This window comes from Chiloscyllium punctatum, chromosome 12 (assembly GCF_047496795.1).
Source record: "Chiloscyllium punctatum isolate Juve2018m chromosome 12, sChiPun1.3, whole genome shotgun sequence".
Taxonomy (NCBI): domain Eukaryota; kingdom Metazoa; phylum Chordata; class Chondrichthyes; order Orectolobiformes; family Hemiscylliidae; genus Chiloscyllium; species Chiloscyllium punctatum.
This window is the reverse complement of record NC_092750.1, coordinates 98,995,984-99,014,141: the sequence shown is the minus strand read 5'-3', so window position 1 is coordinate 99,014,141 and position 18,158 is coordinate 98,995,984. Positions and strand designations below refer to the sequence as shown.

General features: G+C 43.1%; 1 non-coding gene across 1 annotated transcript; it reads right to left on the bottom strand.

The window, feature by feature from the left end:
- Window positions 1-1,883: 1,883 nt before the first annotated feature.
- trnas-gcu (transfer RNA serine (anticodon GCU)) lies at window positions 1,884-1,965 on the bottom strand. The gene has a single exon. It is a non-coding gene; the product is annotated as a tRNA-Ser (tRNA).
- Between the last annotated feature and the right edge of the window lie 16,193 nt (window positions 1,966-18,158).

Below are 18,158 nucleotides of genomic sequence, written 5' to 3'. Positions count from 1 at the left end.
GTCAGGGAAAAAGATTTGGTGTTCCTTACGAAAATCTTAAATTGAATCTGAATTCCTGACATTACAAAACAGCAAAGATAGCAGTTCTGTTAGAGTCAGTGAGAATTTCATATTGGAGCTGAAATCCAATGGGAAGAAAGGCTGAAGTCAGTTGACTTTACCTGCTCAGACTCAGTACAACAAAAATGATCATTATGAAACATAGAGGTTTTTTCAAGGATTTAATAAGTTGGATGCAGAAAGTTTGGTTCTGTGACCAAAGCGCCTCATATCGAATGACTTGGAGATGACGGTTTTGGACAGGGGTATGCAAATTTGAAAATTACACACCAGGTTATAGTCCAACAGGTTTAATTGGAAGTACGAGCTTTTGGACCGCTGCTCATTCATCAGGTGTTTGTGGAGTACACAGTTGTAAGACACGGAATTTAAAGCACAATTTTACAGGGTGATGTAACTGAAATTGTACATTGAAAAATACCTTCACTGTTTGCTAAGTCTCCCATCTGTTAGAATGACCATGTTGGCTTCATTTCTTTCATATGTAAAGCGCAAAACCTTTTATTTTATATTCATATTCTCAGGTGAACTTTAAACAAATGGTGTCAGCCCCCGTGTGCTGCTGTCTTTTCCATAATGTTGAGAATGATTCTATTTTTTTTTAATGAATTAACTGAGACTTACATTGATTCATGCGGTTTTGAACAAAGTACAATGTAACTCTGCAAGTACAAATTCACCCCACAAACGTACATATGCGTGTGCGTGTGTGTGTGTAGGAGGGTCTCTGTGTGTAGCTAGGGCAATCGGATCACCTGTACTGTGACATGAACCCAAGGTCCCAGTTGAGGCCATCCCCATTTGTACAGAACTTAGCTACAGCTTCTGCTCGGGCACTTTTCGGTGCTGCCTGTTCCAAAGTCCGCCGTGGAGGATTGTCACCCGAAGGTCCGAGGTCGAATGTCCTGGACAATGAAGTACTCTCCAGCTGGCAAGGGACACACCTGTCTGTGATGGATGTGCTGTTCCATTCATCTGGTGCTGTAGCCTCTGCTTGGTTTCACAAATGTACCATGCCTCAAAGCATCCTTGCCTGCAGTGGGTTTTTTTTTAGATTAAATTGCTTACAGAGTGGAAACAGGCCCTTCGACCCAACAAGTCCACACCAAACTGCCGAAGGGCAACCCACCCAGACCCATTCTCCTACACCGAACACTACGGACAATTTAACACGGCCACTTCACCTAATCTGCACATTTTTGAACTGTGGGAGGAAACTGGAGCACCCGGAGGAAACCCAAGCAGACACTGGGAGAATTCTCAAACTCCACACAGTCAGTCGCCTGAGGCGGGAATTGCACCTGCCTCTTTAGCGCTGTGAGACAGCAGTGCTAACCATTGTGCCGACATTAGCATCAGTCTAACCGTTATTGCACGGACACAGCACACAGGGACTAACACCTTCAAAATATTTTCGGGGCTGACACTATTTGTTAAAGTTCACCTGAGAATGTAACTTTCAAAGAAGGTTTTGCAATTTATATAAGAAAGAAGTAAAGCTAACATGGTCATTATAACAGATAGAAGACTTAACAAACAATCAAGATATTTTTCAATGTAGAATTTCAGTTACATCACACTGTAAACTTTTGCTATAAGTTCTGTATCTTATAACTGTGTACACCACAAACACCTGATGAAGGAGCAGCTGTCCAAAAGCTAATGCTTCCAATCGCGTTCCTTTTCGTTATCCCATTTCAATCTACATTTCAATGCAGTTAGGCAACAGGCTCAAATTATTGTTTGAGGTTTTATAATATCGTCGATGCATATAAACAAACCATTGTAGTTCCAATAAGACAGCTGTGATAATCCAAAGGTAGCGACGAGAGTGGGATTCGAACCCACGCGTGCAGAGCACAATGGATTAGCAGTCCATCGCCTTAACCTCTCGGTCACCTCGTCGCACATGCATACAGGCATCTAACCTAATCTCCAGACCATCACAACCGCATCATCTCTGGGGAATCTCCCATTCACAGGCTCCAACCTCATTGTCCATAAACCCCGCTCTGCCCGATTCTACCTGATTCCTATGACCTGCTGTCTCAGCCTGCCCCTGTCCGAGCCAACTCATCTCTTCCTACCTCAACACCTTCCTGTCTCCCCAGTCCAGGAAATCCTCACCTACGTTTGTGACACCATGGAAGGACTTCATCTCCTCCAAGACTTTTATTTCCCTGGTCCACAGCGCGTCATCTTCACTTTAGACATCCAGTCCCTGTCCACATCCATCTGCCATGACGAAAGTCTCCAAGCCCTCTGTTTCTTCATCTCAACCCATCCCAACTAGTACACTTCCACCGACACCCTCATCCGCCTGGCTAAACTGGTCCACACGCTCAACAACTATTCTGTCCAATCCTCCCACTTTCTCCAAACCAAAGTGGTAGCCATGGGCACCCACATGTGACAGGGCTATGCCTGCCTCTTTGTCAGATATGTGGAATTGTCCGTCTTTCGCGGTTACACTGGCACCCCTCTCCGCTTGTAACTCCGCTACATTATTGAATTCATTGGCCCCACTTCCTGCTCCCACAAGGAGGTTGAACAGTTCACCAACGTTACCAACACCTTTCACCCCGACGTCAAATTCACCTGGATCTCCTTGGTAACTTCCTTCCACTTCTTGGACCTGTCCATCACTGTCTCCAGCGAATGACTATTGACAGACATATACTAAAAGCCTACCGACTCCCACAGCTACCAATATTACACCCCCTCCGCCACCTCGTGTAAAAACACCATCCCTTATTCCTAATTCCTCTGCCTCCACCACATCTTTTCCCAGGATGACCAACTCCACCTCAGTAAGTCCCAGTTGGTCTCCTTCCCACGTGGTTGACCTTGCTCTCCAGTGCATCTCCTCCACTTCACTCACAACCGCCTTTAAATCCCACCCCTCCTCCAACAAGGACAGAACCCCATGGTCCTCAACTTTCACCCCACCAAAGTCAGCATAAAACACATCAGACTCCAGCACTTCTGCAATCTCCATACAGACCCTACTATCAGGTATATATTTCCCTACATACCCTTATCAGCATTCCGAATAGACCATTCTCTCCACGAGCCCCTCATCAGGACTACAACCCTCAATAAACCCACACCCCACTACTGGCAGCTTTCCCTGCCATTGCAGGAAGGGTAAAAACAGCGCCCACACTACTCCACTCATCTCCATCTAAGGCCCCAAGGTATCCTACCACATCCGTTAGAAATTCACTTGTACAACTTCCAAAGTCATCTATTGCATCCGTTGAACCCAGTGTGGACTCCTCTACATCAGGGAGACAGGACACCTTCTTGCAGATCATTTCAGAGAACATCTTTTGGACACCGCACCCACCAACTTCACATTCCCGTGACTGAACACTTGAACTCCCCCTCCCACTCCGTCAAACACGTGCAGCTCCTGGGCCTCCTTCAGCACCAAACCATAACCACCCAATACCTGGAGGACGAACGCCGTATATTCCGCCTTGGGACTCTGTCACCTCACTAGGTAAGTGTGGATTTGAACAATTTCCTCATTTCTCTTGCCCCAAGTCCCAAGCCTCAAACTTGCCACGGCCCTCTGGACCCATTCCATCACTGTTCCCTCTGAACTATCATCTTCTCCCTCACCTTCATCCAAATACCGCTTTACCAACTATCTCCGCCCAACCCTGCACCCCTACCATTTATATCTCAGTCCCGACGCATAAGCCTTATTCCTGTTGAAGGGCTATACCTGAAACGTGGATTCTCCTGCTCCTCGGATGCTGACTGAACTGCTGTGCTTTTCCAGCACCACACTCCCGACTCAAATCTCCAGCATCTGCAGTCCTAACTTTCTCCTAGGAATAATCAATGGCCTCGGAGTGAAGATGCCCCTGATTGCAGTGATCACAGTGTGACTGAGTTTGCGTTTATTTTGGGTGAGGGTGGGCTGGATCTGAGACGAGCGCTTAACACCCAGACAATGCGAATGGTATCAGACACCGACGTTAGGGCGGGCTGAAGTGAAGTGGAAAATTCTGTCAGAAGGTGGATCAGTACAAATGCATCACATCACCCAGACTGTACAAAGACACGCAGAAGGAGCAAATCAACTTCAGTTCAGGCACAATAACAGGTAAAGTGGAAAGAAGACCATATAACACAATTAGATGGAATGGAATTGTTTCTGAGAAAGGATTAAATATTTAAGCAATTTTACACACAGACTGTCGTCACATTGGAAAAACGAATTTACAGCAATGTAACGGCGATATTTGCCTATGACATCTCAATTCCAAGAGATATTGACATATTATCTTCTGCATCACCGTGGCCTAGTGAAACCATGATCGGCCCATCAATCAGAATTCAATACTTCATAGCTCTCCTCTGCTCTGTTCAACCTATTTGCTTCTCCTGTAGTCAGATCCCAATCCCTTCACAGTCTATCTTTTTCTGCTTCCTGCCTCACGTAAACAGTTGAAACTAATCAAATCCCCAGTGCTTCCACTTTAACCCATATTTTGTAACTCCCGTGTAGACACAGGTACGAGTGTCCAATTGGCCTTTTCGAGCGCTCTCACTCTGTATGATCTGAATGATAAAGTGGACTGTGTCTGATCCGCAGGACACATAGCAGAAATTATCCCATCCCAGCGGACTGAGCTGCCTCCATTGATAGAGCTGTCTCCATTGGTAGAGTATCATACAGTCACAGCGAACATCTTTTGATGTCATCCTCGAAGGTAATTGGTACGAAAATCTGAAGACTGCGGGAAACTGCTGTCGTCAGTGCGATGTACAGAGGCCCAGAGGGAGCCTAGTGGGCCCATAAACCAGAAATCCAAGAATAAAAATATTCTTCTTTTTAGAAGGATCCAATTCAGAACATCAAGTTAACACTTCATAGGTAGAAAATGGACCTGGGCGAACGGACAGTCTCAATTGGTCCAGCATTTACAATCTTGGTCCGTGTGATAACAAAAGCAGAAACCTGGAACTGTTTATCTCGCTTCTGAAAAATAAGTTAGTAAATTTTGAAGAGCATCGATATTTCTTCCTGGTGTTCATGAAATGTTCAAGAGCAGAGTACGGTTCCCTGAGTATGGTCTGACTTCTGGGTTATGGACTGTGATATTTTGCTTACATGATCTGAACACAGACAAAGAAATGACTCAGTGACAAGATCTGCTGAATCGGATTCAGTGAAGAACAGAAGCCGATGTAATGAAAAGAGCCATAAGACTGGGAATGCAGCAAATTATTTTCCAGACTCGAGGAGAGTGCACAGTGCTGTGTCCAGGGGTCAATATCTGTGCAAGCAGCGTTGGGTGTCAATGTACTGTGTAATCATCTTTTGTGTAATGGTGCAAAAGCACGGACCTTTTGTATAGAGGGGATATCTTCAAAATCCCCAAAGAGGCAAAACACACAAATGAGGTAAACAACAAAGTAACCACAAAATTTGGTGTTACATTACGGGGTAAACTTCACTGCTCAAATTTCGTTCTAAATCGCTCTCTGTCTCATTCCTAAGACTGATATTCGAACAGTAAATGGTATGTCAATACAAACTGCTCTTGTCTCACAACTTCAGCATTCCATACCCACACCCTTTGGTATGTCTGGCAATAGTAATTGATCCCTCACTGTGTTACTTCAGCACACGGAGAGAACAAATAACTATAAGAACAACCCCCAAGTATGTGAGTAGGATTTTACCCGATTCTGTTTTAACCAATCCATTCAGCTGTAATTGAAATTGCTTCCACCTTTCCTGTGTCGGTAATAAGATAGCACAGCTCAGTGGTGAGTTTTGATGCATTGAATTGGACCCAGCATCCTTTCTCAGGTTGAAATATACAGGGACATAAAGATATGATGAAAGACACGGGCAGTGTTTACTGGACTACAAAGGCATTAGGAAATACACGGCAATGATACCATGTCGTTAGAAATGATGGAAATGAGGTGTACTGGGAGATAAAGCCACTAGAAACGAAAAGAGGGGGTTTACTGGGATGGTGGCATAGATAAGGAATAATGTGGGGAAAATCAGGAAAGACTTAGTTGTGTCCGAAAAGAAGTTATCTAGCTGATGTGAAGTTGTTAAGAGTAAGTACGAGGGAAATGTCCTTGTTTAGGTGAGCGGAAACTAGAGGTTAGAACTTCAAACCCATCGGGGCACGATAAAGTAGTTTGGAGTAGGCATTTTTTATTCTGACAGTTATTGAATTCGGCGGTGAATTTTCAGAAATACAATCATTTTAGGATCTGATTCAAGAATATTTCAAAAGCGAGTGCACACAGACAAGGAGTGAATTAGATTGGATTATATTAGATTAGATTAGATTACTTACAGTTTGGAAACAGGCCCTTCAGCCCAACAAGTCCGCACCGACCCGCCGAAGTGCAATCCACCCAGACCCATTCCTCTACATTTAACTCTGCCCCTAACACTATGGGCAATTTCAGCTAATTCACCTAACCTGCACACGTTTGGATTGTGGGAGGAAACCAGAGCACCCGGAGGAATCCCACGCAGACACGGGGAGATTGAAACAGCGACAGTCATTCTGGGCTGCCTGAATGGGGATGCAAAATGGAAAAATTCCTGAATTGGTTAAAATTCTTAGGAAAAAAATTGCATAACATCTGCAACTGGAAATGTTAAGTATAAGAAGAGCTAGTGGAGTTCGAAGGTGCAGCAACTCAGTCAACATGAAACATTGTATACTGTGAATGCACTGAGCTATTTGATTTCGCTCTGCATTGAATGGAAGTCTGTCAGCTCAGTCCGCTGACTAACTGGTTTATGAGAAAAGTGAGACCAACAGCGTGGGATTAATTCTCTCACTGTCTCAGGTTTCCACAAGGATCATCATCTCCACCGCTTACCTGATCTGTAACTCTGTGGTGCCTCGAGTAAGCAAGATTTGGCTTGTCGATGTAAAACATCATTATCATTGCCATCTGTTGTCTTGAACATTTGGTCATAATCAACCGAAAGGGGAGTGAGTCCATTTAATACTCTTTTATCTCCGCTTAAAAAATCCTGTGTCAAGACTCAACCTTATTCCAGTTTGACCCTTTGTTCCTCACAAAAGCAAAACTACTTGCCCAGATCCTTTACCAGGTTTACTCACAACAGTCAAACTCCACAAAGGGATAAATCTAATACTTTCGATTGGTTTAATGAGCTGTGCAGCTAACATGAAATTGAATGATATGAAACAATTTATACAGACTTTCCCAGGATGTAATCCAGTGCTGAGTCAGCGATTTGAGGAAGGTCATCAAGCTAAAACTTCACCTCTGTTTCTCTATCCACAGATGGATATTCACGTGGGGAATATGCAGATTTTCTGTTAATAATTGGCATGTTTAACAAAGGCAAAACTTTTCCCCATGTCAGAAACTGGAGTTTTCAAATAAATGCTATTTTACTCAACATTGTTTTCAACTGCGCTTCAGTCTGATGGTCCAATAATCCCTGGTCAATGTCAGTAACAGCATCTTTAGATAAGCATTGAACTTCCAGCCTTGGCATGTTATGCACTTTCAACTATTCAGTGCTGACCAACTGCGCGACTCGAGCTGCAGACAGCGAACCTGTCACGTGACCGACACGTACCTTGGGAACTTTAACTCAACTGCTCTACTTTTCCTGTGATTATTAGATTCCCTACAAAATGGGAACAGACTCTTCGGACCAAAACGTCCACACCAACCCTCCGAACAGTAACCCAACCAGAACCATTTCCCCTCTGACAAATGCAATATGGGCAATTTAGAATGACCAACTCACCTGACCATACAATCTTTGGACTGTGGGAGGAAACTGGAACACCCAATGAAAACCCACGCAGATACGGGGAGAATGTGCAAACTCTACACAGACAGTCCACCGAGGCTGGAATCGAACTTTTGACCCTGTTGAGGCAGCCTGAGAGAATCCATCACTATCTGATTTAAATCAGCAATTGGAGCCGTCTGTTCTGGCTGTGAGACCGGTGGTGGAAAGGGGAGGACATTGATATTCCGTAGTGTCGATTCACATTGCCCTCATCATGTTAATTTTGAAAACACTCTGCAAGAAACAGCACAGAAAGAGAGGAACAGGAGGAAGCTATTCCAAATACCTGTACTACCCGCCGTTTGATATCATCATGGCTGACCAAACACGTCAATGTCTTTCCACAGCTCATCCACAACAACCTATCACAGAACGGGATAAAGACATTTAAGCAATCGAACATTTCTGTGCAACTTTGGGAGGGAAATGTGTTTAGAGACAGTGGGTTTCTGCACGAAATTTGCAGGTTTTGCGAGTGAGCATCTGGTTCTGGTCCGATCATGATTCCGTAAAAACTCACAACCAAGAAGGTAAGGAATTTCCTCTGGTCAATAGCAGGGATGAGAACTCCAGACGACAAGAATTGGTGATGAATCAGCACAACAGTCAATGATTCATTTGAAAACTGAACTAAACTCCAATTCTGATGCGGTTCAAACTCACAAACTTTGAATAGCAAAGTTACCAAATTTGTAGAAATCTAATGTACTTTTCATTGCGCCACAGAGCTGCACTCGCCACAATTTTACTGCACCCAAAGTTGCGGTTGTCGTGGAGAAAATGTCAACAATTACCAGGAGATGTGGCGAGGTTTTCAAGGAGTAGATCTTTTATTTGCAAACAAAAACAGTGACATTCAGAAATTAAATTCTTGAATCCCCTGAAACTTGAGGTTCTTGGCATAGAGTCACAGAGTCATTGAGATATGCAGCATGGAAACAGAACCTGCTGTCCAACTTGTCCACGCCACCAACCCAATTTAGTCTCACCTGCCAGCAACTGGCCCATATTCCTCTAAACCCTTCCTATTCATATGCCTCTTAAATGTTCCAATTGTACAAGCCTCCACCACATCATCTGGCAACTCATTCCATTCACGTACCACCCCTTGTGTGAAAAAGTTGCCCCTTCGGTTCTTTTTTATCTTTCCCCTCTGAAACTAAACCTATGCCCTCTACTTCTGAACTCCTCTACACAGGGAAAAGACATTGTCCATTTATAATGTCCATGCTCCTCATAATTTTGTAAACCTTAGCTTCCGACGCTCCAGGGAAAACAGCCCCAGCCTGTTCAGCCTCTTCCTATAGCTCAAATCCTCCAACCCTGGAAACATTCTTGTAAATCTTTATGAGCCCTTTCAAGTTTCACAACATCTTTCCGGGAGGAAAGAGACCAGAATTGCATGCAATATTCCAATAGTGGCATAACCAATGTCCTGTACAGCCACAACATGACCACTCAACTCCTGTACTCAACACTCTTACCAAAAAAGAAAAGCATACAAAACGCCTTCTTCACTATCTTATCTACCTGCGGCGCCACTTTCAAGGAGCTATGAACCTGCACTCCAAGGTCATTTTGTTCAGCAACACTCCCTCGTACTTTACCATTAAGTGTATAAGTCCTGGTAAGATTTGCTTTCCCAAAGTGCCGCACCTCGCATGTATCTGAATTAAACTCCATCACTTCTTCCCTTTCTTTATTTTTGTTTAGCTTATCAGAATGCCCAACTGTGTTAGTCAGAATTCCCTCACTCCAGCTATACAATAAACCAATAGTGTTAGTTCCCATTATCGTTCTACTTCTGCAACTATGGTTTTTCATAAATCTACTTAATATTATTCGCCTGTCAGCATTAAGTATTCTACTGCCACCTATGCTACAATGAACTTCCATCCCAGACTAATCTGTCATAATTAGATATTTAACTACCCCATCTACCACAATGTTTTCCTGTACCAAGCTGACTCTACTAACTACTGATTAGATATTTAATGTCATATCTTTCCGTCTACAAGCGTCTTAAGCAGGCTGACTGAACTATCAATTAATTATTTAAAGTCTTGTCCTTAGTATGTACTGTCACGACTTGTCCCAAACTGTCATGATGGTATTAGGTAGGCAGGGCTGACTTTACTAATTGTTATTATCTCAGCCTGCCATTTTACCATTTCAGCCCAGTCTGACTCTGCTAGTTGGTATAGAAGCATCCCCCAATTCTTATCCTATCCTGCCACACTGGCCCCATCCTGCACAAGTGACCTTTTGACGAATGTAGCAATCCGCAGACCCCTTGTAACAGATCGCCAGTAGTTTCCATGTCTTTACCCTTCCCAAGCTTTCATGCTCTGTATTTTCTTTACAGTGTTCGGTTCTTTCATCAGACATCTGTTTAACTTCACCCCACTTTCCAGTACCTGATCCTTATCCACGTGTGCTCTAACTTCTCAAGTATTCGGCTAAATACTCCTGACGCTTAGCCTTACCACACGTTCAAACAGTGAATTCCAAATAAACAACACTCTCAGAGTGAAAACGTTCTTCCTATCTCTCGTCTGAACATCCTCTTACTGGGGTTTGACGGAGATCCCTGGTTGTTAACTCTTCCCATAAGAAGTTCATTCCTATCCCTTTAATGTGCACCTTAATCACTTCCTCACTCAGCCTTCTTCGCTCTCAGATAACAATCCTGAGCTGAGATCTTCTATCTTCGACATGGTGATAGTGTCGTGCTGGAAATGAACAGCAGGTCAGGCAGCATCCGAGGAGCGGGAATATCGACGTTTCTGGTATGTCTTTCATCAGGAATGAGTCTTATTGGTGGGGGCTGGGAGATAAATGGGAGGGGGTTGGAGTTGGGTGCAAGGTAGCTGGGAAAGCGAATGGTGGTTCGAGGCATGAGAGGAGGTAATATGTTAGAGGGGGAGGGATGTATGGGTCCGGAGGGCGGTGCTGAGTTGGATTCTTCAGACTCTAATAATGTCGGGGGGGGAGGAGAAATGAGGAAACCGTTGAAATCCACATTTATCATGTGTGGTTGCAGGGTCCCAAGGCAGAATATGAGGCGTTCATTTTCCAGGCGTCAGGTGGTAACGGTTTAGTGGTGGCTTATGCCCGAAACGTCGATTGTCCTGTTCTGCAATTCGCACGACAGGAGAGATGTAAAAAACAAAGACTAAAAAAAGGACAAATACTTATAGATACAGAGTTAATGGAATTAGACACACTGCATACAGAAACCATTTGGCCAGTTGAGTCTGTACTGTGCCGTGCAAGAGATTCACACTGCCCCACTCTATCTTTCTAAATCCGCATTTATGATCCACCTATAAAAATAGAAATTGTTCCAAAAGCTCAGCGAGTCAGGCAGCATCAGTTGAGAGAAGTCAGAGTTAACATTGCGAATTAAAAACAGTTCCGAGTAAGAGTTTGTTGACCCGAAATGGTCATTCTGTTTTCCCCAAGCTGCAATTCTGACTTTTGTCTCTGATTTACAGCACTTACAGTCCATTCAGATTTTGTTTGTCATTGACCAGAATTGCACACCTTTGCATTGTGGGAAGGAATCGGAGCAGCCAGAGGAGACTCACAAGGGTGAGAGAGAGCATGAGAGTGCAAATTCCACACAGTCAGTCACATAAGTCTCGAATCGCAAGCGGGTTTCTGGAGCGGAAAGGTTCAGTTCTACCCACTGATTCCTCCCAATGTGCAAGCATTCATCCTGGAAGCGAATTGAACCGGATCTCACGCAGCAACAGGCGATGGTACTATCCAGGAAGTTTATGCAAAAAGAAGCCTATTTGGTATTACCGGAAATTAACATTCGCTTAACTGTCCGAACACTTTTTAAAACAACTTGGCCTACAGCCTCGTCTGTCTTGGCATCACAAAATTCACATCTGAATACTTCTGAAAGTTATGAGGATTTCTGCCTCTCCAACCTTTGCATGCACTGAGTTCCAGATTTCAACTAACCGCTGTTTCAAAACATTTTTTCTGCGCATTCACTCAAATCTTTCCTCTTCTATCCTTAACTCTATGCCACCCTCCCCTCCCCCCTTGATCGATCTCATCATCTAAGACAAACGTTTATTTCAGTCTACGCCATCCATATTCCTGATTATTTTGTACATCTCAATCATGTCTCCTCTCAATTTCTTCTGCTGTCAGAAAAACACCTCCAGACTATCCAATTTTTCTTCATAATTGAAACTCTTCTACCCAGAGAATATCCTGGTAAATCTCTCCTGCATCATTTCCAGTGCTATCATATCCGTGGTATCATGTGAATTGCGGAACTGCACACAATGGACAAGATAGAACCAAATGAGGAAGTGAAATAAATGATGTAAAGTCCACAGAAAGAGGTACTTCCAAATAAATCTTATTTTCCTCACTGCTACACTGTGTCCTTTTCCTGAGCCTGATGTTCCAAGAATCTATGGTCCATGTTGTAAAAGCTGCTCCATGAGAAATGATCTCACAACCACGGTATCAAAATGGAACGATTGGTTTGAAAGTGAGGACGTGGTTCTTCTATGATGGTACAGAGGCGCATGAAATGCCAAAGCTGGGAGTGTTCCTGGTCAAAGCCGGGGAGGAAGGGCATATCTCTCTCCGTTTATTAGATTATTAAGACATAACAGCAGCATTAACCCGCACTGCAGAGTAGCTCAGCTGAAGCGTGCTGGAGTCTTAAGCGACAGGTCGATTAGTTGAACACATTCTCTGAAATATTCCTTAACAATGCGCTGTTTTGTTACTTTTACAGCAAAAGCTGTTTTTGATCACATTGTCGTCAAATCAGCCTCTTGCTCCCAGTAAATATTCCAATCCAGTGTACATCACTTTCTTTCCGACACAGCCACATGTCATATTCGAATTCCCTCTGTGATAATTGGAATTGACAATGTAATTCTCTGAGATGTAGCAATGTCGCATGAAGTTGAAGGTGTGGTGAACACAGAAGAACAGTGAACACACAAAATTTATAACCCAAGAACAGACCCTTTGGATGTCGAAGCCTGAGCTAATACACTGTCTAAGTCCATCACCAAATTCCAAACCACTGTATCCTTCTGCACACCATCTACTCATGCATCTGTCCAGACGCACCTGAAATGAATCTACCATGCTTGCCTCTACTACCTCTGCTGGCAACACTATCCAAGTACCTACCACCCTCTGTGTAAAATGATTCCAACGTCGAACTGTCTTAAACGTTTCACCTCTCACCTTGAACGCATGACATCTCATTATTGAATCCCTCACCTTGGGAAAAAGCTTTTCTCTATCCACCCTGTCTATAATCTTCATGATTTTGTAGACGTCAATCAGGTCCCCTTCAATCTCGTTTTCTTTAATGAAAACAAACAGTACTTACTCAACCTCTCTTCAGAGCGAGCACCTTCCATACCCGGCAAAATCCTCATAGACGTTCTCTGCACTCTTTCATAAACGTGCACATCGTTTTTGGTAATTTGGAGACCAGAACAGTGCACAGCATTCTAAATGCGTTTGAACCAAAATCGTGTATAATTTTAGCATGCCAGCTCTTATACTCAATACCCCGTCCGGTGAAAGCAATCACGCCAGATGCCTTCTTGTTCACTCGATCTACCTGTGCAGCTACATTCAGGGTACAAAGGATATGAACTCGCAGATCCCTCTGCTCATCAACTTTACCCAAGGCTGTTCCGTTCACAGTATACTTGGCTCGAGAATTAGACTTCCCAAAATACATTACTTCACATTTGCCTGGATTCAACTCCATCTGCCAATTGTCCGCTCAACTCTCCTGTCTATCTATATTATCCTTCATTCTTTGACAATCCCCTTTGCTGTCTGCTACTCCACCAATCTTCGTGTCATCTGCAAATGTAATGTCGATATTTGGGTCAGCAACCCTTGGAAAATGGAGCATGGCAGCTGGTAGTAATTTGATTTGATGAATAAAATCTGGAATATGAACCCGCTCAGAGGAAGAGTGACAAAAAGTTTTAATTTGCTGAAAACCCATTCTTTCATTTCCCTTCAAAAGGGAAATCTGCCGTCCTTAACGAGACCTGCCAATATATGACTCCAGCCGCACAATAGTACGGTTCCCCCATAAATTCCCTCGGACTCAGTGCAAGGAGAGTTAAGGATGAACAACAAGTGCTGTACAGACTATGATGGTCACACTCCGTGGGAGAATAAGGAAGGATAAAAAAGATACATGGATGATGAGGATAATTGGGAGCCGTCTCAACGTGGACTCAAATTCAAATGCTTATCCAAACTAAACAGACACAAGGATACCCACGCCGCAATGAAGTCAGGTCCATGTGGGCGGGGTCTGCAGGAAGGGATTTAATTACCCGCTGAAGTGTAAACTCACTTGCTCAGTCACAACTTGGACAGTTCATTCACCACTCCCACATGTGAGAAGGAATCAGTCATGTGACCAACCTGCAGAGTCACCATCAGGTTTACAAATGACAGCAAGGGTCTAATTCTGATGTTATTTCAGGTGTTCATCCCATCCAAAAATGAACTATGTTTGGATGCCTGTTTCCAGTGGAGTACCACTGTTTCCTGATGTAGATCAGTAATTCAAATTTTGTTGTAGGAGTCATGGTTTAGAAGTTAACAGAAGATACAACAATTGGTTGTATAGTTGACTATGATGAATAATTTCGGGGACCGCAGGGATGTACCAATCAGGTAGAAAGGAAAAAATGCCGAATGTAACTGAATCTAGACCAATAAGTAGTCATGAATTTGGGGAGTTGAAACAATAACAGTGGGGATTCTGAGTGGTGTACAGGAACAAAGAGATCTTGGAGTGGACATTCACAGATCTCGGAAGATTGTTGGTCAGGGAGATCAGTTGTTGGAGAGGGTTTTTGGATATTTTCTGTTGTTGACCACAGGCTGAGAATGATATTCGATCTTTAGTAAGCGCCAGTTTAGGAAACAACCAAAGGAATGTACGCAAGTCTGGTCAATGCAATAGTCAATTTTTTAAAAATGTATGATAAAAGGTGGAGGGCTGAAGTATAACACTTTGACCATCACGACAGCTTCATCTCTCAATGAATTTAGCACTGATGCCTCTCCAAGTCATGCTTTTATGTTCCTTGGTGACGTTTCAATTCATCTTCAACCTTGTATTATAGTCGGTAAAGCTTTTGAACATTGAAGGTTCTGTCAACAAAACCTGGATGACGTACTCCAGTGAATCTTCTAGGTGGTGCACTCTGCTGCAATTGTGCCTTAGCAATTAAGGGAATAAATATTCAGGTATTGAAGAATGTACAGTTAAGTGACTGCATTGTCGTGGAGGTTGTCCAGTTCCTTCAGTGGTATTTCAGTGGCACTCACCGAGGGAAATGAGAGAGTTCTGTTAAAAATCTAATTTGTGCATCGCGGACGATGTAGGCTTCACGGAGACGAGAATTAAGTTGATAATCAAACAAAGTCGACCCACGGGCATGTTATTGTAGTCAACTTCTTTGTGTGGGCGGTCAGGTTCCATTTCTACTAAATACTAGCTCCCAGGACGATTACACGGAGGAATTCATTTACAATGAAGCAATTGAATGTCGATCGAATATGATTAAATTCTCATTTGTCAGAGTTTTCATTGCTGCATTTGGTCCTTCTGTGGATCAATCGGATTCCAATCGCTTTCTGATTTCAAGTTCCAATTCCCATCTGCGCCTGAAATTTCAACCCGTTTCCTCTTCGAATTTTCTCCACCTGTATTTATACTTCGTAAGGAGGCTGTAAGGGCCAGCAGAGATTTACAAGCATGTTGCTAACTCTATAAAATGGAGGTTTGTGGAATGGTTGGTGAGGCTGGGATTATTCTCCTTGAAATAAAGGAGGTGGAGGGGAGCTCTATAATCACCTAATAGCATTTATAAACGTTCAATATTCGTGGGATCTTGACAGGGTAGATACGGGCAGGTGAGGAGAGTCCCCTATGCTGTGAGGAGAGCGCCAATGGACATGAACACAGAATTAGATATTGCCTATTTAATTCAGAAATGATGAGTAATTTCTTTGCCCCGGGGTCAGAGAGTCTGTGGCATTTTTCTGGCAACCACTGTTGAGACTGCGTTGGTGATTAATTTCAAACTGTGCCAGACAGTTAATCAGAAAGATGATGGAACTTTGTCGAGGTAAGTGAGAAGAATCGAGTTGAAGATTATCAGATCAACCATGAGTTCGTTGAATGGTGGGGCAAACTCGATGGGCTGAGTGGCATACTTCCACATTGTTTAACATTTGGTCTAACGCCTTATGTTATTCATAAGTTCAGAATTGTGAGGGGATGGGCTGAAGTGATAGGAAACGTTTATTAAACCGATCAGACAGATCAGGAACAAGCCTCATAAACTCAGGAAGAAGAAATGTGCTGTGGCCTGGGTGCAACAAATGACACTGTGCACAGCACAGGTGTCTGTGTCCAGAAACTGTGATTGCTGAAGAACGTTGGTGGACCTTATACAGTTGGCAAGTCAGTGATCACGCTGGATGATAGATCCTTGTATCATGCACACACAGCAGAAATTTGTGGACGAATGAAAGGTTCGTTTCATTGGAGAAGTTATCTGCGGTTCCAATTCTGAGTGACTCTTTGAAATACTGATCAGATCATTGTGTGAAGTGTTTAGTTAAAATACTCATGGACAACCCACTGGATAAAGTTGTGCTCCTAATCTCTTGTTATCTGTATCTCTTTCTTTCGATGTAACTTCATAGAAAGACAAGATGGAACGTGGGGTGGAAAGAAAAATGCGTTCTTTCTGATTACAACAATTTAATGTACAATTGAACAGAATGACAACTCTCACTCTTCATTTCGACTTTAACGTGGTGTCTGTTGCTTGTCAATCTCCCGTGCAGTAAAGGGCAAGAACAAGATTCACGATCCAGTGTATACCAGAGTGTGAGGTGCAAAGGAAAACTGATGGAGCGGTTTGTGAAGTTAGCAACCAGAATGTGACTCGAATCCGTGAATGTGGAGAACAACAGTATAATAACCCATCACCATAATCAATCGGTCTCCTCAGCACATTTTGTAGTGGGGTGACATGTGACCTCATCAGGTTACATGCAGTGAAAGCCATGGATGAGAAATTTACAGAGGGGAATCGAATCAACGCCAATGTGTTTCTGCTTTCACCAGAATTATGACAGCAAATTCCAATAAATAGCCATGCTGGTCAGAATGAATAGCTGTCAGTGATAGGTTCTGAGTCAGAACTGTGTCAGAATCAAACAGAGAACAAGACTTTTACGTCATATTCTCACCTTCATTTGACTCGTAATTTCTTCAGTGACTTTCTCTCTCACGTGGAGAAGCAACCACGGAGAGGGAAATAAAGACGATGTTGTGGCTGAATGGGCTTTCTTATATGGCTGAACCGAAATTGGATTAAACCGCAAGAAACGCAGTATGTTCGTTTCATTTTAGTTTTGTTGCAAACTGACAATGTTCATTATAATATCGCAAGTTAATTAGATTTATCTCATTGGAGCGATTAATGTTGTCTTCAAATTTGCTCCGACTTTATTTCAGCTTAAGAGAATACTTCTTTAAAAAGCAGAGGGTTAAAGTGCAGTTTTGTTGCTCGTTGCTTTGGCAGATTTCACCGAGTATTAAATGGACCAAACATCATGGTGTTTGTCCTCACATCTTTAACGCATGTGATTAAAACACGAAGTCGATCTCCAAGCAACTGGTCACTTCCTATTCATTATGTAAGATCTTACCATCGCAATAAAAAAAAATCCGCTCAGTTCCATTTATAATGCTTGAAGTGGAATTTATGCCAAATCTTTCAAAATTTAGAGTTTTGGAATCGAATCGTATTCAGCTGCACATCTTCACGTAATGTCTTTACATTTAAAGTCAACCAAATTAGACATTGTTTCCCCGCAACGTCCGACCGACTACACCCCACCCCTACTCCTTTACCTAGCCACACGCTGTCGCTCTGCTTGTGAAATGTATTCCTTGTATGTCACCAAATTTGCCTTTTCAAACATTTTGAAAGACAGACTCTCATAGTGACAGCGATTCTGTTCTCATCATTTCTTTGTCCTTCAAGGGTTTTATTCGAAAGATTAGAATGCCTGACATCTAGATGTTTACTTGAAAGAGGGAATTTTCCACCCATTTACTCTGTCCAAACATTTCATCACCGGAAAACCCCCCACTAAGTCTTCCTTGGTTCAGGGATAACTGTTCTCACTTTTCCAAGAAGAC